This window comes from Panulirus ornatus, chromosome 22 (genome assembly GCF_036320965.1).
Source record: "Panulirus ornatus isolate Po-2019 chromosome 22, ASM3632096v1, whole genome shotgun sequence".
NCBI lineage: Eukaryota > Metazoa > Arthropoda > Malacostraca > Decapoda > Palinuridae > Panulirus > Panulirus ornatus.
The window spans coordinates 13,560,746-13,585,903 of record NC_092245.1 but is presented as its reverse complement, the minus strand read 5'-3'; the positions used below and the strand labels follow the sequence as shown (position 1 = coordinate 13,585,903).

Genomic DNA, 25,158 nt, shown 5'->3' with positions numbered 1-25,158 from the left:
GTTCTCATTGCCAACAGGAAGTTTTTAATATGGGGTTTCCAGAGCGAGGTGTGAGGACGTTAAATTGTGCCTCCCTTCTTCCCCCTCCTTCTCTCACATCCCCGACCGATGATGCTCTGTTCCTCCCTCCCCCTCCTCCTTCCCCACCTCCTGTTCCTCCTCCTCCGTGAGCCACAGTTAGCTACATAGTCCCAAGGGCCGGCCGCTCCTGGCGTTCTGAGACCCAGAAATCCTTTCAGAATTCCTCGTCCGTCGTCCGCAATATTCGGCCAGGATGGTAACGAGCGAGCGGCGGTAATAAAGCGGCCAAATGTGCTCAGCGTGGCCAAATATTAAGCCTGGGCCAGGAGGCTTTGGCCCCCCGCCAACCTTACCAACGGTAGGCGTGTAACCTGCCTGCTCCCCCTCCCCTTCCCCTCCTAAGGGTCAAGATCAAGACAAACCACCACCTCCACCCACTCCTCCACACCTCCCTCCTCCTTCCTTCCCCCTCCCTCCCTCCTGATCCCTTTCCTTAAGGGTGACTTTACAAGGTCCTTGTTACTGGAGGTGAGCCGCTGGGGTCACGGACCAGCACATACTCTCTTTCTCGTCTGTCTGGAGGGGTGATGGGGGTCAGGCAGAGCACGTGTTGCTGCCCCCCCCCCCCTCCTCCCACGCCGCCCCCCCTGCCCACGCCCCCCTGCCCACGCCCCCCTGCCCAAGTGGTGTCTGCCACGATGCAGGGAGAACACGTGTCCAGCACACGATCACGGGGGCAACACGCGTTCTATCAGGCTCAAGAGGCGCGTGATGTTGATCACCGGAGACTGGTGGTTGATCGCTGACGAAGACAGTTACTAAACCACTTGGGACTTATTTGATCACATTGCTTCATTTGCATCAGTCCATACGTCATGTGAAGCATCTCTCTCTCTCTCTGTCTCTGTCTCTGTCTCTCTCTCTCTCTCTCTCTCTCTCTCTCTCTCTCTCTCTCTCTCTCTCTCTCTCTCTCTCTCTCTCTCTCTCTCTGGTGCTGTTGCACGATCTTGGATCTGACTGGATTCGTAGCTACACACATACACACACACGAGAAGTTTTCGGAGAAGGTAGACCCGAGTGTTCTCAGAAACAGCTTCGAATCCGCAAGTTGTCTGAGGCCTTTATTGTACCAACTGGCGTCTCCCTCCAGACGAAACCCAAGACGAGGTCGAGCCAGATGTCTTGACCTGACCCGGACTGAACCTCGCTGAAGCAGGAGCTCACCCGAGGAGAACCTCACCCAAGCAGGATCTCGCCTTACCCGAGCAAGACCTCGCCTAAGCAGGACTTCACCTGAGGAAGATATCACCTACAGAAACTTACTGAAGCCAGATCTCATCCAAGGAGGACCTCACTCAAGTAGGACTTCATTCAAGCACAACCCAAAGTGTATCTATCCCAAGCAGGACCTCAGTCAGGCAAGACCCTTTACTAACGTGTCAGGGAAGGGAACAATCTTGTTATCTAGATAGATAGATAGATAGATAGATAGATAGATAGATAGATAGATAGATAGATAGGTAGATAGATAAATGAGTAATATATCAGCACCAGTACCCTTGATCGGTGCCTTCCAAAAATAAAAAGTATAAACAAATAAACGTAAGACTACCCACCATTTAAACTTTTGTTTAAATTTCCTCTGCGGTTGTATACGAGCGGGTCATAAAACCTCATAAACAAACCCAGAACTTGAAGAATCTTTCGTGAGCAAAAGAGGAAATAAAAGACACATCTCTGTGCATGAGGTAACAAATAGACAGATGATAGATAGAGGAAAAGAAAAGCCTTTAGAAAAAAAAAAAAGTTGCGGTTTTTTTTAAACAACAACAACAAAAAAGTCTTTGCCTGGAGCATCTTTCATGTGATCAATTGCGAAAAATTTCGGGTCTTCATCACAACTTTGGCGTCCAATCTAACTTTTGCAACAAACTAGAGGCCCACTGGAACGGAACGACCTTTTCCAGGCGTCCAGAAAAAAATTTTTCCAGACGCCTCCCTCTTCCCTGTATACTCCCTTCCCTTCCCTTCCCTTCCCTTCCCACCCTCCCTCCCTCACACCATCCCCTCCTTCACCATCCCGCTACCTACTTTCCCCCATCCAACCCGGCAACATATTTGGAGGGGGAGGGGGCGCTTTATTCTCTGCGGCTTCTTTAGAACTGGAAAAGTTGATGAAATTTTGAGTGAGTTCCCTTGAAAGTTGTGTATGAAGTTCCTCCTTCCCGACGGAATGAGAGAGAGAGAGAGAGAGAGAGAGAGAGAGAGAGAGAGAGAGAGAGAGAGAGAGAGAGAGAGAGAGAGAGAGAGTAGAAAAAAAAAGGGCGGAACCAGATTTTGTATTGTACAAGCAGGACATACACCATATTTCTGTCTACGTTAACTACATTACGAAGTTCTCATTATCGTGTAAGGACGAATGACCGATGAGTTGAAATAAGACGAAGAGAAATGAAAAAGAATGAAGAAAAAAAAAGATCATAATAACACGGATGAATATATGAATAACTTTTGCCTTTCGGTGATGATCCTTTTTGGGGTCAATACCGCGAATGAGGTTCAGTCAAAAGCTTGCGCTAAGCAACCAGCTCACGCAGGCATGATAGATAGGTTACACCGCGCATGCTTCCAAGTTGCACACACGACTCAACGAACCTAAAAGAAATCTCGAATGCTTTTGAATTCAAAGTTCCGCCAATGACGCGGCTAATACCACCCCACACACACACACACACACACACACATACACACAAACAAAAAGAGTGAGGGGATTTCAAAGCATTTCGTAGTTCAAAGCTTTACGACAATATCCAAACTTAAGAGAGTTACAGTAAAAGCTTTATTCATCTGTCAGTCTGGATTTGTTTCACCTCTTCTATCCACCACGTCCACGACCTCACATTTTCTAAAACTGACTGCTCATTTTTCTGTTACGAAATACGCTGGTGTGAGCAGTCTTTCAAGATGGAGGTTCGTTAATCCTCGTCAAGTGGTCAGCCATCGTGATCTACCTCGAACTCAGGTCTCACGAAGTCTTTCGCACTTCGGCAGTTAAGCCCACTTACGATTCTGACGTAGTGAGCATCTCATTGTTCCGTCTCCTTCTATAGACGTGATCTGAAGCTTCGCAAACTAATACTTTCTTATGAAGTGTAGGCGTAAGGCTGATAGTTCCACTGTCCATCCTTGAATTTTTGTTGCTATACCGACTGGATCTGATTCGACGGAGGACGACTTAGGTAATGAAGTAATTCTTTTATCTTTCGTCAGTCGATTTTGTGTGAAATGCTAAAGGCTTCTCACTTGTTTTTCCGATCAAAAGTGACGGAGGGTCGGCTACTACTATCCATCCTTTCATTTCAAAGATCTAATTCCACGATGTTGATTCAAAACAAACATCTTTCTTTCTTTTTCTGGTACGTTTAGAAATACTCTACAGGACGGAAAACAAACCTTAGACTCTCCTTGGAATTTTTTTTTATCAACATGGTCGAAACGCCTTACTTTTAGATACATATATAAAGCGTCTTGCAAAAAGCCTAGTCTGGCGAAAGCCTGAGGCGAAATGTTCCTCTTGGAATCCAACTCTGAGAGCGTTTTTAAGGCTCGTGATCGCAAGCTGGGGAGGAGGGGTGTTGGATTCTTCCCCCTCCCAGAAATACTGAGGGTGGAAAGGTGTTAGATCCCATTGTCGAGGTCCCGTGCGGAAGAGCGTTTCCATGTCGGTGTGGGAGGAGGAATGAGGAGAGATTGCCTGAGGGAATCCACTGACGACCTCTAATATTTCTTATCGTCAACACCAAGAGTTAAGAAAATAAGATGAGGCAAAATTTCTGTTTCCGTTTTCTTCAAATCCGTTCAAAAAGGGGACTTCTTTCTCTCATTTTCCTGAAAGAAAAAAACATCTATTGCTTGTTTTTCCCAAAATTTACATAATACATATAATTCTTTGGGTTTTCTCGCTTGGTCACCATTAGCTCGTAAGACAAACAGGGTAAAATCTAAAGCCAAACTTTTTTTTTTTATTTCATCAGACAAACACACTTCCCTCGTGTTCACTTGCTCTGGGCTGAAAAAGCTGGGGAATATATTAGGTACGAATGTCCTTAATATCTCTCCCTTCATCAACTCATACGGAAAGCTTTTTCTCCCTTATCTCTCCCTCCCCCCTCATCTTCCTCTCTCTCTCTCCCTCCCTCCCTCCGTCCCTCCCTCGAAAATCCTTTTTAACATGAAACAAAATCCGCCAAACATTTAGCCTTTTAATACAATACTCTGAAATTGATACACGTTTTTGCTTGGTGCGTCTGGGTGCGTTTTATACACATGCCAGGAAGATTAAATGTGTGCAGTACATACATAATTGTGGACACGTGCGCCTCGGTGGTATGAAAACGTCAAAGGAAAAGAAAAAAAAATGTCTCTATCTGTTTTCAAATGTACCTTTACACTGAGAGAGAGAGAGAGAGAGAGAGAGAGAGAGAGAGAGAGAGAGAGAGAGAGAGAGAGAGAGAGAGAGAGAGAGATATCGTGCAAGACCTACCATGAGAGACATAGAGATTTCATTGAGATATATGATAGCCTCCAACGTCAGGCAAGATATGTTCTTGTATATAAACATACTGACGAATGATGCACGTTCTCTCTCTCTCTCTCTCTCTCTCTCTCTCTCTCTCTCTCTCTCTCTCTCTCTCTCTCTCTCTCTCTCTCTCCGCATGATATAAATTCAGAGGACAAATACGCTTACGTGCTTGCAACGCCTAAGTGCTACGGATAATCGTCAAACCAGACAACATATCAGACAGAGCCACGCATCCCTCTCCTCGTTACTCTTCTCTAATTACAATAAGAAACGTCAAATATGATACGCCAGGGCATGTCTCAGGTGACACCCTCTGACGATGACACCACTGACGGAAGGAACTGAGCCGCTAAAGTGGAGGTAACGCTGACGGCAAGGCTAATGATACGAGGCTGGGATTATTAGCGAAACACGCTAGGGTGAGACATCTCATTAGCAAGACCTGCTACACTGAAGAGATCCCTTGCGAAAATAAAAACAAAAAGTGTTTGTGGCGAATGTAAAACGTGAGTTGAAAACGCTGAATGTGGTTAAAAATTTGACATCAGTGCAAGATGGTCGGCAGAAAATGGCTAAGAAGGACACATTAAAGAAAGTCTTTATGTGGATAAGATTAGGAGGAGAGGGAAAAAGTATCTATGCATCGCTTGTTAGATATAAGAGCCAGCAGGTGGTTATCCGATATGAAGCCAAAAATTGTCCGTAAAACCGGCTAGAAAAGGGCGGCTTGTTAGCAAGAGCTGCTACGTAGAGAATATCGCTAGTAAAAAAAGAATTTCCCCCTTGAAGATGTTGCTGTTGTTGTTAGGGTCAAGGATCATCGCTCTGAACGAGGCTGTTGTGAAGAACTTGGTTGTACAAGGTTGTTAAGGAGACTGTTAATAGGCGAGGATATTAGCTGTTGTCTGTGACAATGAGATATGAGAGATAAAGGTTGTTAAGTCTCAGTTTAGGACTACGATAACAATGTTATGATGTAGCAACTAATACGAATGGGTTGTTATAGGTTGTAGATTACTATGATAAAAGTTGATCTAGCATTGAGAAAGAAAAAAGTCTGACGGGAATATTTTTGTGAGATAATAACTTTTTTAAAAGTCTCTGGTGAAGTTAGATTGTTGGAGTTCAAATTAATGTTTTCTCTTTTTGAGGAAATGGTAATTGATATGAAGAGATTCGGCTAGATGGGATTTTAAAACGTTCCTTTCATATATCTTAATTTTTGAGAAATTTTTGAGAAACAAGGAAACCCTCGAGAAGTGCCAAAGAAATGAGTAGTCATAACAAAAAAAAATTGAACAAAAACAGTATCAAATAACGATGCAAAGAAGTATTTCTACAGAGTAACTGTAGTGATTAAATGGAATAGCTTAATTAATGAACATGTGAAGGTAAAATATTATACAAAAGTTTTAAAAAATAAATTTTGAGAGTAAAGAGATGAGGGTCCCACGAGTGTAGGTAAAGCCTCCTCCCCTGTACTGTACAACTGGGTGATTACAAGAAGGTAATTACACAAAACACCAGGCAATAGTCTACTGGGGAATAATTACAGCGGTCGGTTAATGAGACCACATTACCACTAATTAATGGTCAATTAGCAATGCACACCATGATCGTAACGATGTTTGTGGCCTAAACTACTGGTAATGTAGACTTGTCTCATCACCACTAGTACAGCTATTACCAAATTGTGGGATATCGTGAGGAAAATAGTTGAAACCATTGAGTACGACGATGCGATCCTTGAATGCGATGGTAAGACCCTTGAGTACGATGGTACGATCCTAAATTACGATGGTACATTCCTTGAGTACGATGGTACGATGCTTGAGTACGATGGAACGATCCTTGAGTACGACAGAAAACGTTTGTGGAGCAAAAACACAAGAAAATAATAGAAAAAAAACGAGAGAAAGGTGGTTACTGATTAAAACAGACATTGAAAAACAAAGAAAACTAAAAAGAAAAAGGAAGAACGTAAATGAAATAAATGACAGATAAGGAAGAAAAAATTGATGTATGGAAAGGTTAATAACATTAAGATAGACGTAGAGAAAATTATTATAAGTGAAAAATCCTTAATATGAAGACAAAATATATAGCTCTGGAATAAAGAGGATGACAGATTACCTTTACGAAAAAGAAAAAGAGTAAAGAATAAGATAGTGGAGACAGGGATGGAAAACGGAGGAAGGTAGAATGTCCGTGAAGATAAGATAAGAGAGAGAGGGGACAGTGTAGGCTTCCCCAGCACAGTGCGTTCCTTCCCCAGGAAGGTCCCAGTTCCTTACCCCAGGAAACCCAAGAACACCTTTCCCAAGAGGCTTCCAGAACCCAGAACCCTTCCCGAGGAGGCCCAGCAACATCCAGCACCCACTTCTCCAAGAGGATTGCTGCGCCCCTTTTCCAAGTGGGGCCCAGTACCTAGCACCCCTCCCCAGAAGATCCTAGAATCTAGCACCGCTTCCCCAGGAGGACCCCAGCACCAAAGGACCCTACCCAAGGAGCCCCCAGCACCGAGCACCCTCCCCTCCATGAAGGCCTTTGTAACCAGCATCCCTCCCCCAGAAGGGCCCAAGCACCAAGCAACTCTCCCCAGAAGGGCCTAGCACCCAGCAACCATCCCTAGGAGACCCCAGCACCCAGCAACCCTCCCCAGGGGGCCCCATCATCCAGCAACCCTCCCCAGGAGGCGCCTCAGCAGGGGAACGTGTCTATACCTGGGGAGCAAGGAGGCGGTAGCCGGCTGCGCTTTATCATGCCTGTCCACCTGCTCCCCCTTCCCCAGGCCTGGTGGGGTGGGGGGATGTTGGCAGGGGGAGAGAGAAGGGGGGAGGGGAGAGTAAGGTGGGGAGGGGAGTACACGGGAGTGGAGGAAGATAGGAACCAAAGACTTAACTTTAAACATATAAATATCAAGCAATATTTCCATAGATACATTTCATATTTATAATAATAAAACATTCTCTCTCGTGTAAGATGCTGCCACGCGTTTGTCTTTTATTGTGAAACTCTTCTTGCGGGACGAACCACTTGTTCCATTTACTTTGAAGAAAATCAGTTATCATTTATATTCATGAGGTATATGCCGGTCCGGCAACTGACGGCGGCGGGAACCGTCGGCGACTAGCATATGTCCAGACACACTAGACGCTGAGGTCCTTAGTATTCTTCTTGTTGCTTGCCTCCAGGATTCTTCTTCTTCTTCTTGTTCTTCTTCTTCTTCTTCTTCTTCTTCTTCTTCTTCTTCTTCTTCTTCTTCTTCTTCTTTTTCATCTTCTTATTATCCGCCTCCTGCCCCCTCTTCTTCTTCTTCTTCTTCTTCTTCTTCTTCTTCTTCTTCTTCTTCTGCTTCTTCATTTTCTTCATCTTCTTATTATCCGCCTCCTCCCCTCCTCTTCTTCTTCTTTAACGCTTCTTCTTCGTCGCATCTTCTTCCTCTTCTTTCTTTTTTTTTCTCCTCCTCCTGCTCCTCCTTCTTCATTTTTTCTTTTTCTTCTTCTTCTTCATCATCACCTTTTTTTCCCTTTATCCATTTTTCTTCAATATTCTTTCCTGTTTCCTTTTCTTCAATGTTTTTCTAATTATTTTGTATAATTCTCATAAATTTCCTCGTTTATGGCCTTCCTCTAGCTTCCACCTGGTTCTCCTTCTTACCTGTCTTTTATAACGATCTTGTCCGACGGACCTTCAGCAATTTGTCTTCCTCTTTCTTTATTGCCTTCTGGTTGTGTTCCTTCTTTTCCTCCTTCTTCAGCGTTTATCATCCGTCCCCTCACTCCACCCGAGACCATAAATGTGTTTTCCTCTCTCTTTTCCGACTATCTCTTTCTTCAGCTTTCTGTATATTCCTTTTTTCAAGAGGTGGGATAGATCTGGAATGGGGAGGTGGGATGGTAAGGGAAGTGGAAAGGGGTAGTAGGGTGGGAGGAATCCCCAGTTGCAGAGGGTTGCTGAAGTGACACGTGGTCATGATTTTATGATGCAATCATATCCAGTAATGGCCTCGTCCAGACACTGCAAAAATTAGCGCAACAGGTATGTTGGTGAAGTGTGTGTGTGTGTGTGTGTGTGTGTGTGTGTGTGTGTGTGTGTGTGTTTGTGCGTGTGGTTACTTTGAGAGTCAACTCTGTTGAGGTTCTTATATCATCGTCAGTGGACGAAAAGGAGTACAGCGTTGTCGAAGACTCTCTCGTTCATTCCTTGCTCTTGACGAACGCAGCTTTGAAGCCTCATATACAGAGCGTCTGAGGGTCATATGATCAACGCTGGTCGAGGTAATCATATGAATGTATTAGCGAGTATCTGAAACTTTTGTAATGTCTGGTAGAAATACCCAATAAAGTCTGATAGATAATCCAACCCATTTACTATTCTTCTATAGCCAATGTCTATATTTTCTTCCCAGTCTTCAGCCCCAGTAGGGTCAATACTTTCATCAAACCATTCACTTTGCGCAGGCCAAAAACGCATCTCAAAAACCATTCCTACGCACACACACACCCATAGAATCCTTCCCACAACACTTGATTTACAAACGAGTGTGAAAACTGTCACTACCGACAAACATTTCACAACGAAGTGCTGAAATCCAGTTGTAAAATCGAGGGTTGTAATCCACACGTCCTCCATCCACTTCATTCTGATAAACTCTAGGGGATTCAACTCTCCGGCTCAGAGTAGGTAGACACAATCCAGTATGATAAATGACACCACCATCTCCCTCTCCCTCCCATCATTTCAGGGGACCAGACTACTACTACTACTACTACTACCACTATTACTACCACCACAACGACCACAATTACCACCACCATCGCCGCCAGTGTGAAATCATACGAACCAATCTGGGAGCACATCGCCGACTGCTCAAAGCAATTCGAGTGTGTATCGTGAGTTTTACTGTGTAGTAATTCATCCCTTGCTGGCTGCTGGAGGCAGCGGTGGCGCAGAGGCCCAGCGAAGCGTCTTCATCACGCCCCAGCTGCTTATTCCTCCACTGATTCGCACGATGGAATCTCGAGCGTGAATCATTGATTCGTTGCGGATGATTCGCTGCCCCCTCTCCCCCCTCCCTTTCCCCCTCCCTTTCCCCCTCCCTTTCCCCCTCCCTTTCCCCCCTCTCTCTCTCAAAAAAAAAAAAAAAAACCACCTGAATTCCCCCCATTCAAACGACCGACTTCATCAAAGGACTTTTGTCTTCTAATTACCTTAATTATAGTATAAACCTTTCGTGTGTATGTATACATTTATCTTACGTGATTTCTATAGCGAATTATTGATGACTAGTTTCTGATTCTCTGTGATCATGAGGGACCCCCCCACCCCCCCAACCCCCCTCGGCCCCAGCGTGGCGTCTAATTGTTTGTTGTGTTTATGACTCGCTCACATGAAGGGTCTTAATCCGCCCACCCAGACATCCTCACACACACACACACACACACACACACACACCTTTAAGAAATTAGGTTACCACTAAGCTGTTTATATCATCTTACTACCAAATATATACCGGACCTCCTCTCTCTCTCTCTCTCTCTCTCTCTCTCTCTCTCTCTCTCTCTCTCTCTCTCTCTCTCTCTCTCCCGGCAAGCCAGCCCGACGGCGGCGGCGGCGGCGGCAGCGGCGGCTGGTGACTGCGGCAGTCGCAATCACCAGCCATGATGGCTCGTACCAAGAGACGGTGGTTTGGCTGGCTGCAGTGTCGCCCAGCGTCGTGGATCTCACACCCACACACACACACACCTGGTGATCGATGGGATCCAGTTGTCTTAAAGGGGTGTTGATACTCAATCCCTCACATTCACCGCGGCTGTAATAATTCCTGAGTCTGCTTTATTAATGCAGGAGACGATATCATTCTTCCTTGTTGGATCTAAAAGCTTCCAGTACTTGAACGCAGTATCATTGTCTGCACGCACACACACACACACAGGCACAGACAGACATACAGGCAGACAGACAAGCAAACAGACAAACATACACACACATATACATTATATATATATATATATATATATATATATATATATATATATATATATATATATATATATATATATACATTCCCATGTGTTATGAAATAGACAGTCAGACTTTCTTAAGCACCTGTTTGTTATGGCTGATGTTTGTGCTTATCAGTACGTAGGTGTTTGTGTACACAAACAACACTTATCCCGGAGTCTTATGCTTTAGAGAGAGTTTAAGTGTTTGTTATAGACCACCACTTACGTATACCAAAAGATGGATATAATGTTACACCTGCCAAAGAGGTCTCATACATTACGCTAAGTGAGATTTACAGTGTAAATATTTGGCCACGAGAGGCGTGTACCCACTCGTGGTATAATGGTGTAATATATATATATATATATATATATATATATATATATATATATATATATATATATATATATATATATATATATATATATGTAGTGTGTGTGTGTGTGTGTGTGTGTGTGTGTGTGTGTGTGTGTGTGTGTTTACCGAAGAGGCTACTCAACCATACAGATGTTATAGACAGATCGACTCACTGACACGATGTGCATAAAGATGTCGTATGATATACTCATAAACTCATAAATCATCAGGTGGGGGTTGGGGGTTGGGGGTGGGTCTGTCTGATGTCACAGGGTACACGAGACACTCATAAAACACTCTCTCTCTCTCTCACAAGTTAGCTTCAGAAGAAAACTTAACCCATGATTCAGAGGAACACGATGAAGGATGCATGGGATTATGAAAGATGCATGAAACGAAGGAAGAGTTCATGAAATACTGAAAGATTCGTGAAGAATGAAAAATTAGTGAAGTAATCGGTTTTCTTTTTCTTTTTTTTTTAATCATGGTGGGGTGAAGCTTCCCTTCCTTCCTCTTTTGCTCTATATTTCCATCTAAATCACAGTCTTCTAAATCCTAAACACGTTTTGATGGTCCTTCAAAAACCCAATAACCTTGCGTCAAGTCACTGAGATGTAAACTATCAGGTAAACTCTCGCTGGTTAATCCCATCTGTGGACCACTGGAGGGAGAGTTTACCTCTATGTCAGTCGTGTTGTTGGTTTACCTAAAGACGATCGCTTCTCTCTCTCTCTCACCACGACCCCAGCACGTCCGGTACCGGTGACGCAGGGGTAGGCTTGGTCACCGGCGGAGCAGCGACGCGCCGCCCAGGACCGGGAGAACCGAATTAACGTTCCCCGGTAAACCCAAGATGGCTACCGGATGTATGATGACGTAGCTGACCCTCCCGGTAAAAAGGGCTGATGTGTAAAAGGCACGGTGTTGTGTTGGAGATGATGAGGTGTGATGAGGTTGGTCGTGTTAGCGTTGGTGGTGGAGATGACGATGGTGGTGATGGTATTGATGTTGGTGGTGGTGTTGGAGTTTTAAAGTGTGTGGTGGTAATTAGCTGTGGTGTTGAGGATTACGTAAAGGACGCATGTAGTTTACGGGTTGAAGGGGAGACAATTGAGGTCGCTTCAAGAGTTGAATTGACAACTCACACACACACAAACACACACACACACCAGATTATGGCGTGAAACACCTCATTCTCTGCTGTGTGAACAGGAGAAATTACATGGTCAATTTGCAACAGCACGAGGCATTATTGGCACCCGCCAGCGCCAAACGCCCACCAGAATAAACCAGCCAACAAGACACGCTTATATTTCACTCGAAAAACTGATTCAAAGGAAGACTGAGGAGCGGGGAGAGGCACGCACTTATGTTTTAAATTTTACAAGAATATTCATGTGTGTGTGTGTGTGTGTGTGTGTGTGTGTGTGTTTGTGTCACTCTAATAATAATGAATTCGTAGTCGTGTTTATGAATTTCTAAGTTAAGTGTGTGTGGTGTCATGGATCCAAATACCACCAACATTCTGGGGCAGACTTTGTCATGTAAATAATGGATGAAATTCATATCAATATTCAAAAACTTATGAATCTGAAAAATCCTCATTTGTGCCTCCAACAATGTAAATATTCTTTTAAATCATTCCCAAGGTAGCGACGACATACATATATATATACATATATATATATATATATATATATATATATATATATATATATATATATATATATATATATATATATATATATATATATATATGTATGTATATAATGCGTGTGGAGTAGTTATGATGCTTCACATATGTATCATAAATATGAAAAATTATCTGAACCGAAATTAACATTTCACTTTGATGGAAATCTAATCACATTTTATTTTCTGAATATTAGAAAATTTTACTTTAAAGATTTGAGAGAAAAAGAATTATCTAAAAGTTAATTTTTTGATAACAGTTGATCATCCACTTGAATCTCACTTTGGTATTAATCAACATTATTGTTCATGACGCTATTGAAGGTTAAGATGATTATTAAGAAGTCGGTAATAATAATGATAATGATAATAATGATAATAATACTAATAATAATAATACTAATAATACTACGACTAATGATAATAATAATGATAGTAATAACACTGATAATAATAATAAAGATAAAAAGAAATAGCAATGATGATAATGATAATGATAATGACATCAATATAAATAATACTAATAATAATGATAATGATAATTATTATAATAATAATAATGATAATAATAATAATAATAATAATAATAATGATAATGATAATAACAATAATGACAATAGTAATAATAATAGTAATAATAATAATAATAATAATAATAATAATAATAATAATAATGATAATAATAATAATATTATTAATGATGATAATAACAATAATAATAATAATAATAATGATAATGATAATAATAATGATTTCTATTTGTTCATTATAATTATATTGATCTCCCGCTACGGTGAACGGATACGTTTTATTGTACAGAAGATAGTGAGACGTCATAATTAAACAACCGTAAATATTCATATATGAAGTGATTGAGCGAACATAAAAACAGACATACCCAACTGTCTCAAAGGAAATCACCAATTCGACATAAAAGTTATTACTGCATGATTTATACACATATGAATCTCCTTAAGGTCCTAAGGATATGGAAATGTCATAGAGTTAAGAATACCACACAAAGCTGACGTGTTATAGATGGAACGCACCATCGTCTTTCCCGCCAACAGCCTCCCATTACGCCATCTTGTCGCATTAACCATCTCCATCAATAAAATCATCCCAATTTACTCCCACAGGGAAGGAAGGAGTGAATACACCGCCTTCGCCCGCTCGGCAAGCCAGATCTTCCAGCCATCTTCGGAGACAAGCAAGCTTTCAGTATCCAATCTTCCCCGTAAACAGAAGAACCTCTACTACCCTCAAAAAGATTTCATTTTTTTTTTCGGATGAAATAGAGAGAACCCTGAAGACGTGTGTGTGTGTGTGTGTGTGTGTGTGTGTGTGTGTGTGTGTGTGTGTGTGTGTGTGTGGGTCTGGGCAGAGCCTGTGGGTAAGAATAAGGGTAAAAACGAGCCGTACTATTCCCATTTGCATATTTACGATTATGCTAATTTAAGGCGTCTTAAGTGCTGGCTGCGGCCTAGGGAATACGACAATCCATCGGAACCCTTAAAATCGGGTGTAGGTAAAAAAAAAAAAAGAAAAAAGAAAAAAGGAAGACAGAAAAAAGTTTGTCTATATTAGGCAATTTTGTTTTATTATAGTGTGGGGTGTGTGGACCACCTGTATGTCAGTTCCTCTCCCGACACCCACCTCACCAGACAACTAGCTGTTGAGGACCGTCGCCCTCTGAGAGTTATATCTATAGATACTCTCGTGTGTCTGTACGTGTGTGCGTGAGAAATGGATATATTCATGTGTATGGACGGAAAAACGCACCAAGAAGGATATCAAGAGAAATAAGAAGAGAAATAATCACAACATTGATGAGGAATCAGTAAAAAAATTATCATAAGTTTGGAGAAGCATTGTTCTACTGGCATTATACAAGTATACGTGTATTTCTATATGTTTGTGTGTCTATATGTAACTGTGCACGAAGGAAAAATCTCGAAAAAGAGTAATAAACATTAGGATGGAAATATCTAAAGTGGACGATCGATGAAGTATTTCTTTATCTGCTTCTCGACTTTGGGATAGATCATGGCGAAGGAGATGTGATGAGATGAATAAGTCTATTCCCTCAGGTGAAGGTAACAGAAACTATGAAAATCTATGAGAAAGCTAAATTTTATGGCCACCTTTTTTTTTTTTTTTTGCAGGTACATGTGTATTAATCTGCATGCGAAGAAGAAATAAATATAGGAACAAAGAAAGAGGATGAAATTAATACATAGAGGCAAAAACAACATTAAAGAATGTAATTGAAATAAATCATATGAGAAGAAAAATAAATAAACACAGGTGCCAAGGCGTGCAAAATATAGCGTGTGGAAATAAAGAAAAGAACAATAACAAAACAGGTGTATGAAGTAAAGATTATATTCACATGGAGAAAGAGGCATAGAAGCAATGAATGTGGGCGAAATAAAGATTGTGAAAAATGAAAATAAAGATAAATTAGACTCAGGAAGGTGGATTAAATGAAGCATTTCAAGGTAAACAAAATAAAGATATATACACATAAAAGGAAATATATTTATATCTATATAAACAAAGACAATGTATAGAATAAAGGTGAAACAGAGAAAGATATGGGAAAGAAGAAAATGGACGAAATATACATTATGCAAACTAAAACAGAAATTTGCAAATTGCAAAATATCGTGAGTGGATTGCACGCACTATTGTATGCCTCTGCCTTCAAGACGATATATGAGAAGCATAGAAGCGATACGAGACATTTTCTGTGTCTCACGTACACAGCATTTTCTGTGCCTGGTGCATAGCAAGCACTTGCAGCAACCGATATAGCGATATCAATACATCTAGAAATTCAGAGGTAAGGAAGGATCATTAAAGAATTATTTAATACAATTTAAACAGGTTTATCATATGTAATATCATCAATATCATCATGGAATACTGGCCGGATATATATATATATATATATATATATATATATATATATATATATATATATATATATATATATATATATATATATATATGTGTGTGTGTGTGTGTGTGTGTGTGTGTGTGTGTGTGTGTGACTACATTTAGGACTGGGTTTTTATGTTAATACTTATATATATATAACTAAGATAAAAAAATAATTTTTGTTTATCCAAGCGAAATTGTGCAAACATGATTACGAAAGATATGCTTTGGGATGGTTGGCTAACAATATTTACATAAGCTCTGGCCAAATATAATAAAAACTTCCGTGCAATTCTGTTTTTTTTTTCTTTCCCGTCCGGAGGTTTACAGGTATCTAAAAATATGTAATTTGAAATCTGCCATATTTCTATTATTTTCATAAGTTGCGTTTTCCTAATTCAAGGAACTTAGAGTGGATAATCAGATTATGAATTATATATATATATATATATATATATATATATATATATATATATATATATATATATATATATATGTATATATATATATATATATATATATATATATATATATATATATATATATATATATATATATATATATATATATATATATATATATATATTAAGAACGTGACCAAACACCAAAAATATTCAAGGCATTACGACACCTGGAGGGAAGCTGTAAATGATCACAGAACGCAATAAAATTTCGACCGGTTTTGTCAGTCTAGAAATATTGCAGTAGAAGAAGAAGAAGAAAAAAAAAAAAAGAGATAGACAGAATTTACGGATATATCAGTCTTATTTTGGTTGGGTGTGAGGGTGGGGAAGGAAGGAGATACACTGGGAGGTTGGTAAGGTAAATAAGACAAGCTGTATGGACTTACCTGTGCCTTTAAGAATAAACAGAAGGGACGCCTTCGCTTCGTAGGCGTAGGGAGCTGCCGGACCCGTTGTTTTGCTAAGGCCTTACACGGTTCCCTGGCGACACGGGAAGGGTCGGAAATACGTCACATTAACGATGGAAATAGCTTTGCTTAAGGTTCGGGAAGCAACAGCAGCAGCAGCAGCAGCAGGAGGAGGAACGGCAGTAGAAACGGTGGTGGTGGTGGCCAGCGGCAGCTTGAAGCGGAGGAAGGAAGAAGAAGAAAATGAAGGAGACGAAGGAGGAATTACCTTCCCAACTGGGAAGCGACGCGTGTTCGCCTCGATGACCGGGGGTCTCATAGCTCCGTGCCGCTGTCCTTCTGTAGCTGTTCCTCGCCGTTCTGACACGCACACACGCCACAACGGTGGCACACGGCATTCCAAATATTTTCCTTTCGACATTTCCAAACCATTCGGAGCCTCGGAACACGTTCGCGACGAGGGGGAAAAATGGAAGAACGGAATTCCGTAAGATAGAGAGAGGAAGGAGGGGGGTGTTGGTTGGTGAGGACGCCAGAGCTTGATGGACGCCCCAAACACTAGACGAACACTCGCGCCATCTGCCGCCAACACCAGGAACTACCGCCTTAGATTCGCTCCAACTGTTTCGGCAAAACATTTATAATATCTGCGATACGGCGGTCGCAAGAAGTCGGACCCCGTGTTTATCATCAGATATGATAGCAAAATGGGTCGGAAATTATTCCAAAAAAATTCGCCAGAGGGGTAATGAATCTTACGTTCTCAAAAAACGAAAGGAGAATTGCGCACGAAATGACCATGAAAAAGTTGGGGAGAAGTGAGGGAGGAAGAGGCCACGTAGAGAAGGCCAGTTTGAGCCCTGATTGATGATCGGTATCAAGGTCTGGGAGACGTGCCTGGCTCTCACGATGACCTCTGACCCCGCCCGACCTCCCCCGCTCAGGGGGGTGGGAATGTCTTTCTTCTCGACCTTCTCTTGCTCCTCTTTCATCCAATATGTGTCCTCATTTTCTTCATTCACTTATCTACATCATCCTTTCCCATCCCTCCCTTACTCCTCCCTCTGCACCTTTTTTCCTCTTCCTCTCCTTCCAATCTTCTACATCTTCACATCCTCTTTATCTCTCCCCAATCTTTCCTACCTCTTCCTCTCTTAACTCCTTTAAATATCATCATCTCTCTCATTTCGTATGTCTTCAAAACCTATGTTTCTACTCTTAACTCCTATTCTTCTTCTTTGTTCCCTATATCTCTTCCCCTCCCTCCCTCCCTCCTCTTCCTCTTTTTTGATTGTTTCCTTGTGTTCTTCCTTCCTCTAAAATCTCTACTTACTCATCTTGATCGTAACTTTCCCATTCATTTCACTCTTCCCACACGAACACAATCATAAATAAGACATTCGGAAACAAAGCTCCAGCGAAAAGACGCAATATCGTCAAGAGACTCCCTAAAATACACCACGAACCCGCAACACATCACACACATGTTCAACACAGCTGTTGGAAATACACCAGGAAAGATGAATATCTTGATGCAAATACATGCCTGCGTTTGCAAATACATGCCTGCGGTTCAAGCTAATCCCAAAGGAAGCAAGGACCATTAACCTGAAGAAACTATAATCACTAAAACTTCAAGCAAGTGTTAAGATTATTCCCAGCAAATAAATCTTCCAGATCATTATGTACAATATCTAAAAATACACCAGAAGACAAAGGTTTCATATGGTTTACACCAAAACGTCTTATGCACAAGTGTGGGACTGTGTTGAATGCAAAAGGCTCGAACTTTACACAAAGACAAACGGGCGATGAAATGGCATTTAGATCTTGTCTTGGCTCCTCGCATAGTCAGCTGATTTGGCAGATCAGCTGGCAGATCATCAGCTGTTCCTGACAAATCAGCTGGCAGATCATCAGCTGTTTCTGACAAATCAGCTGTTCTGGAAGATCGAATCAGCTGTTGGACCTGGCAGATTGCAATCAGACTGTTGCCCCTCCGGTGGTTCTGATCGTGTCTGGCACGCTGATTTATGACACAGGAACGGTGTCATGCGGGGCTAATTTATGACACAGGATCGTATCATAAGGGATTGATTTATGACTCGAGGATGTTGCCATGAGAGAGAGAGAGAGAGAGAGAGAGAGAGAGAGAGAGAGAGAGAGAGAGAGAGAGAGGAAAGCTGATTTACGACACAGAGATGGCTAGTTGGTCTCCCTCCCTCCAAGGGCTAACAGATACAACTCATGCATCGATATAGACTCTAACTTTTAACTTATAAAGTTAACTCTCGTTATATGACACAGTTTCTCATATACTCGCTCTATTTGATCCAGAACTTTTCCAGGGACATATATATAGAGATCCAGATATTTTCCAGGGACATATATAGAGATCCAGATCTTTTCCAGGGACATATATAGAGATCCAGATCTTTTCCAGGGACATATATAGAGATCCAGATCTTTTCCAGGGACATATATAGAGATCCAGATCTTTTCCAGGGACATATATAGAGATCCAGATCTTTTCCAGGGACCTTATATAGAGATCCAGATCTTTTCCAGGAACCTTATCAATAAGCATGGGTAATCTAAACTATAAACATCAATTAACCCACATCGCAGTGATGGGTATAAACATAAGGATGACTCCTTATTAATCAATATAAACATTGATTAATAATCAGAAGCTTCGTCATGACTATAAACATTGGTGAATCAGACTTCTTGTTTATATTTTCACTGATGAATAGATAAGCAAGGACACTGATTAATCATTGCTATTCATTACTAATACTCTGATTAATCACCGTAAAATATTGCGATTACTTTAAAGATTAATTAACAATGTTCTTAGTGACGAATTTAATCACAATGTGATTTAAAATGAGGCAGGTGGCTTCCAGATGATTACGAACAGACATGAACATGATTAACCCAAGCTCAGTCTAGGCAAAAGTATAACCGAACAGGTCATCGGATAATTGGTAATTAAATTAACTGGATCACCTATGACATAAACGCAAACGGACATTTCGGTGAACGAGGGTAATGAAGAAAGAGAACGGGAAGTGGGGTTGACAGAAGAGAAAGAAGGGGGTAAAGACACATTTAAACGTCAATTGCAATTAGGGTGATTGTTAACTGCCTTGCCGTGCATACCTGAGCTTTATTTGACGTGTTTATTTTACCATTATTGCCCACCTGGGGTCTGGGTGGTCACGTGACGTGAGGAATATGGCGTCTGGACACGTCATTCGTCCAGCATGTCAGACACCAACTGTTTTCTTTTAAGCTTTGAAGGTTAACGAAATTTATTCCCCAATGTTTTAACATTTCATTCCCGAGCATTTCCAAGATACATAATGGATATGTGTTTTGGAAAGATATATTCATTGTTTCTAATTTTGTAAGTAATGATACTCTTAAGTTATTTATTTTTATGATAAATTCTTTATGAAGAGTTTGATTTTAACTTTTTTATGTAAACAAATCTTGTTTGAAAAAAATATAATAACAGTGATGATAATCATAGTGGTAATGATTTCTATAATGATAATAATAATGATGATAATGATGATAGAAATTGTAATAATAATAATAATCATAATAATGATAATAATAATAATAATAATAATAATAATTATTATTGTTATTATCACTATCGTTATTATCATTATTACTATTATCATTATTATTATTTCCAGTTTGAATTATGCTTCAAAATCAAAAGTAAGAAAAACAAAGTGTCTTTAATAACAGCAGAAAAACAATGATTATAAACAGATGATCCGTCGGCTGGCATCTTTTTCTCATGTTCTGAAATAAGAACCAAAATCAGAACCCAAATCTGGTTAAATTTCCCCTCCCAAAAATTGGTCGTCGAACTTTTAGTCAAATGTTTCTTTGCAACCCAATTAAATTTTCCCTGCCAACGTAATCAATTTTTTTCAAAACGCCTTCCCGTTCTCTCTCTCTCTCTCTCTCTCTCTCTCTCTCTCTCTCTCTCTCTCTCTCTCTCTCTCTCTCTCTCTCTCTCTCTCTCTCTCTCTAAGTTTTTAATCCCGGAGTTAGAAATCCCAACACAGCATGTTGCCAAGTGTCCTTGTTAAAGCGGTCGGACGCAGCCCCGTCGCGACGCCTAGATAAAAGTGGCCCAAGCCCTTGATCCCTATAGTACGCCTCCCATTCCCTGATAGCGACGCTGGCTTCGACTTGGTGGGGATTAGTTACGTCTTTCGCTGGTGCACGGGTTGAGAGAGTTTGCTGTTGTAGCTGGAGAGGAGTTATGGTGGTTTTCGAAGGTTGTTGCTGTAGCTGATGACGCTATGTGAGTTATAGGAGTGGTGGCTGTTAGTATTGGAGTGGTTGTTGATGGTGGAGATGCCCTTGTTGTTGGTGGAGATGGTGGTGATTGTGGTGGAGGTGGTGTTGAAGACCTTGCAAATACTGATGTTGGTGGAAATGATTTTGTTGATGCTGGTGGAAGCAGAGATAAGAGATGTGACAGTGCTGTTGTTATTGTTGGTGGTGGTAATTAAGTTATTGCTGTTGGTGAAGGTGAAGGTACTACTACTGCTGTTGGTGTTGGTGTTGGGGATGGAGTTGAAGTTGTTGGGGACGACATGAAGGGACAATATAGGCATTGAGGGTGTATATCATATATATATATATATATATATATATATATATATATATATATATATATATATATATATATATATATATATTGCAATGGACATATTCTTCCTCTTAGATATTTTTCGAAACCAAAGGAATTATTCTTCATATTTTGTTGCACTAATGCAAGACTAATTCACCTGATTTAACTTACTCAGCTGATTAATCTTATTCATTTCTTAGTGCATTATACAACATTGTATTTCATCCTTAGAACATCGAATCAAGTCACTAAAATTAGAAAGATATAAAGCAAGCCGCTATGTGTATGTGTGGGTCCCCGCGGTACGACACTCTCTCAGATCCTCCGGCAGATATTTGTTTCACACCCGATACCATATCTTAGTCTTTGGCCACGCCTCCTCAGTCTTTGCCACGCCTACACATTTAGCCACGCCCTCGGGCACGAACCATACGCTTTCGCCAATCATGAAGGGCCCAGAGTGATGATAAGATCACTGAACAAGCGTTAGATAAGGCAGATAAAGCTCACTTGATGAAGTTATCTTGAAGGGCAGGAAGGGGGACTGATGGTTACCCTACGTCTGGCAGAGGATTCCTTTCGGATCAAGAGCTGTTCTGCCTGGGTTAGTGAGTAATCCATCTCCCTAAACACCTTCACCACACCATACCACACCCTACCACACCCTTACCACATCCTACCACACCCTTACCACATCCTACCACACCCTTACTACATCCTACCACAGTCTCCTGGCCTCATCCAACAGTAACTGTAATCTTTCTTCTTAATCTTCGTTATTTAACATTTTTATGATCATTAATATCATAATTCTTCATTGTCTCCTTTTGTTCTCAAGTTTCCTCCTCTTCCTCTTCTTCCATTTCCTTCCTCTTGTGTTGCTGCGTATTGCTTTCATCATTTTCCTCGTCTTACTCATCGTCTTTTCTTTACTATTCCGTATTTAGATACTTCATCTTCACCATTCTCTTCTTCTCCCCTCCTTAATATCCTCCTAGCCTCCTCTTCCTTCTTCTCTCCTCCTTCTCCTCCTCTTCTTCAGCTTCCTCTCACACTAACCAACAGTCACTCCTCATCCCTCATTCTCCCTCCCCATTTTCTGTACAAACCTCCTCCTGCTCCTCTTCCTCCTTCAATCCTTCCAGCTCCCTCCCACTCTCACTCCCTCCCTCCTCCCTCCCTTATTCCCTCTCTTTCCCTGTGTCTTCCATCATGTTATGGTCCCAACACCAATATCATCAAAAAATTTGATACCTTGATAATATATATATATATATATATATATATATATATATATATATATATATATATATATATATATATATATATATATATATATATATATATATATATATATATATATATATACATATATATATATATATATATATATATATATATATATATATATATATATATATATATATATATATATATATATATATATATATCCCTCAAGTTGTAATGTTCCTCCAAAAGGTTAAAACAAAAAATCTCTAACATATCATCTTGCTGAGTGAAACAATGGGAAAGGATGAAGCTTTCTGAAAAATTCAACAAAGCATGAGGAAAAAAAATTGAGAAAATGAAAATAGGAGAAAATGGGAAACTCTTATTAATCTAGAAGTTGTGAGAACGACCCAGAATGACTGAATAAACGGCTACAGAAGAATCAGTATATATACATATACACAAATTTCTTATCAAATTCGATTTAACGAGGAATCTCTCTCACTTTACAGATGGTGAGAGAAGCTCAGCTCTTCCGAGATGAGAGGGAGTCAACGCCTGGAACCAAATTCAAGTAAGTGATTCAAAGAAATAGCTAACAGCTGATTCAGATTCACCATAGAGAAGTAGACGAATCATAGTGTGGGAAATCAATATGTAAGTTCGTGTTAACTTAGAGTTGCTTGAGTGTTGAGTGAAGTAAATGCTTTCAGCTTACCACAGATGATGTTAAATTATGAATGGCAGAAATGTATGAAATGGCTGTGTCAATTGTGTGGTAAAAACATTGAAGAGCTAGTGACTGGTGGTGTAGATAAAACAATTCTATCAATACGATAAAAAGAAAAGTTTAGATCAGCTCCAATATAAGAATTAGAATATAAGGCTTAGCTTTTAAGACCTAGTCTTCTCATCTATCTATTTCTTTGATTATCCATCCATTATATGAATATACATACAAACAAATACACGCAAGCGCACATACACACAAACAATATACAAATGTACGTCATACCACAGTCAGCAACACAAGAGTAACGCCTTCATCCTAATGTACAGTCGCACTCCCTAATGGCACATAACGCCATAGTAAGGAGTTTATGAGGGGCAAGTGCCAAGACTGGCACCTACCAGAAGGCCCAGGCACTCATTAGTGAACACAGGGGATTGACTGTACTAAGAAGAACAAGTAATCTAAGGCTGCTCCCAGCCAGTCCCTTCCTCCTCCTCCTCCTCCTCCTTCTCCTCCTCCTACAGGCAACTGCGGGAGATAGGTTCCGCAAGCATTTGAAGGCGTGAGTTCCTTCGTGAAGTTAATGGGAATATCCAGAGTGACTGGGCATCTCAGCGGTTTAACAGGCGGGATAATTCTCTCCGCAATGCCGATAGATATGAATGCTTAATCACGCTGTCAAATGCATATGACTGAATGGGATTTAATGTGGTCATAGCCCCCGGTGCCGTGTCGTTGGGTGGTGATACATAAGATATCATTTTGGTCTCGTAAGCTTTCATATATATCCTCTGTGATGAGTGGATTGATTAAGGGTAGGGGAGTAAATGTCATCAGATAACATCATCTAGATATACGAGAGGAGCAAGAGGAGGGAGGGTTAGAGGAGGGGGAAGTGTTGGAATAGGAGTGAGTAAATAGGGGAGAGAGAGAGAGGTGGAAACGAAAGAGGAAGTGGAAGAAGATAAGAGAGGGTGAAAGAAGACTGGCTCAATGGCCAAAAGAGGAGAGAATAGGAAGAATGAGGGTGGAGGGATAATGTAAAGGAGAGTAAAAGGAGAAGAAAATGGAGGAAGAGAAGAAGAAAGACGAAGACTGATAGAAAGTGTAGGATAAGATGAAAAAAGAAAAGGGAGATGAAAGAGTGGAAAAAAGAAGGAGAAAATGAAAAGTGGGAGAGAAGTGGGAAAAAGAGGGAAGTGAAGGGAAATAAAACACAGAGAGGGAGGTAAAGAAGAAAGAAGAAGTATAGATGAAGGAAGATAGCAAAGAGACAAAATAGAAAAATTACAAGAGAGAGAGAGAGAGAGAGAGAGAGAGAGAGAGAGAGAGAGAGAGAGAGAGAGAGAGAAATAGAGAGAGAGAGAGAGAGAGAGAGAGAGAGAGAGAGAGAGAGAGAGAGAGAGAGAGAGAGAGAGAGAGAGAGAGAGAGAGATACATGCGACGAGATCTTGCTGTGAGAAATGGAATGATAAGAGAGATAGTAAAACTGATAAAGCTACACTGAGCAATGGTCGCAAGAAACAGCATTAAAACCTTAAAACAAAACAAGGGCTAAAACCAGCAAAGGCCACCAGCTTACAACAGCCACCAAACCCATCACATGCCCGTCGACCAATCACAAGCACCCGTCCTGCGTGACGTCACTCATCTGTAGGCTTAAGCGGACCACCAGAGCCCCATTTTCTACATCATCTTTCGTGAGGTCGAAACCCGAGCGGTATGGAAGAGACAAAATGGCGAAAATGAATATATAAATATATATATATATATATATATATATATATATATATATATATATATATATATATATATATCCTTCCTTTTTTTTTTTTTCTTAGGTGCCGGTGTTTTACAAGCATTAAATTGTTGCTGGCGTCTGTTAAGTGGCCGCCGCGTGGGACAAGGAGGCGTTGAGGAACATTAAAACCTTTAATGAGACGGTCACAAGCAACTGGCACGCCCGTGCTTTCTTGACTCCCGCCTTACGTACCTGGTCCGTACGTCGTTAACCTTACGTTTTTTGGTGGAGGGGGGAAGGGTGGGGTTGGGGG

The 25,158-nt window shown here is 40.8% G+C and overlaps 1 protein-coding gene and 1 long non-coding RNA gene across 3 annotated transcripts in view; one reads left to right on the top strand and one right to left on the bottom strand.

Moving 5' to 3' along the window:
* The window catches only part of LOC139756564 (homeobox protein abdominal-B-like), a 217,365-nt gene that overhangs the window by 123,026 nt on the left and 69,181 nt on the right, over positions 1 to 25,158 (bottom strand). The window contains exon 1 of one of the 2 annotated variants that reach the window (XM_071676168.1): positions 16,455 to 16,986. The exons of the other annotated variant lie outside the window; for it this stretch is intronic. The gene's annotated coding sequence lies outside the window, so the exon portion shown is untranslated. Of the gene's footprint in view, positions 1 to 16,454; positions 16,987 to 25,158 lie in introns of those variants that run through there. 2 annotated transcript variants of the gene reach the window in all.
* LOC139756565 (uncharacterized) overlaps positions 1 to 25,158 on the top strand; it is a 75,530-nt gene that overhangs the window by 12,327 nt on the left and 38,045 nt on the right. The window contains exon 2 of the long non-coding RNA XR_011714381.1: positions 22,884 to 22,945. This is a non-coding gene — a long non-coding RNA (uncharacterized lncRNA). The remainder of the gene's footprint in view (positions 1 to 22,883; positions 22,946 to 25,158) is intronic.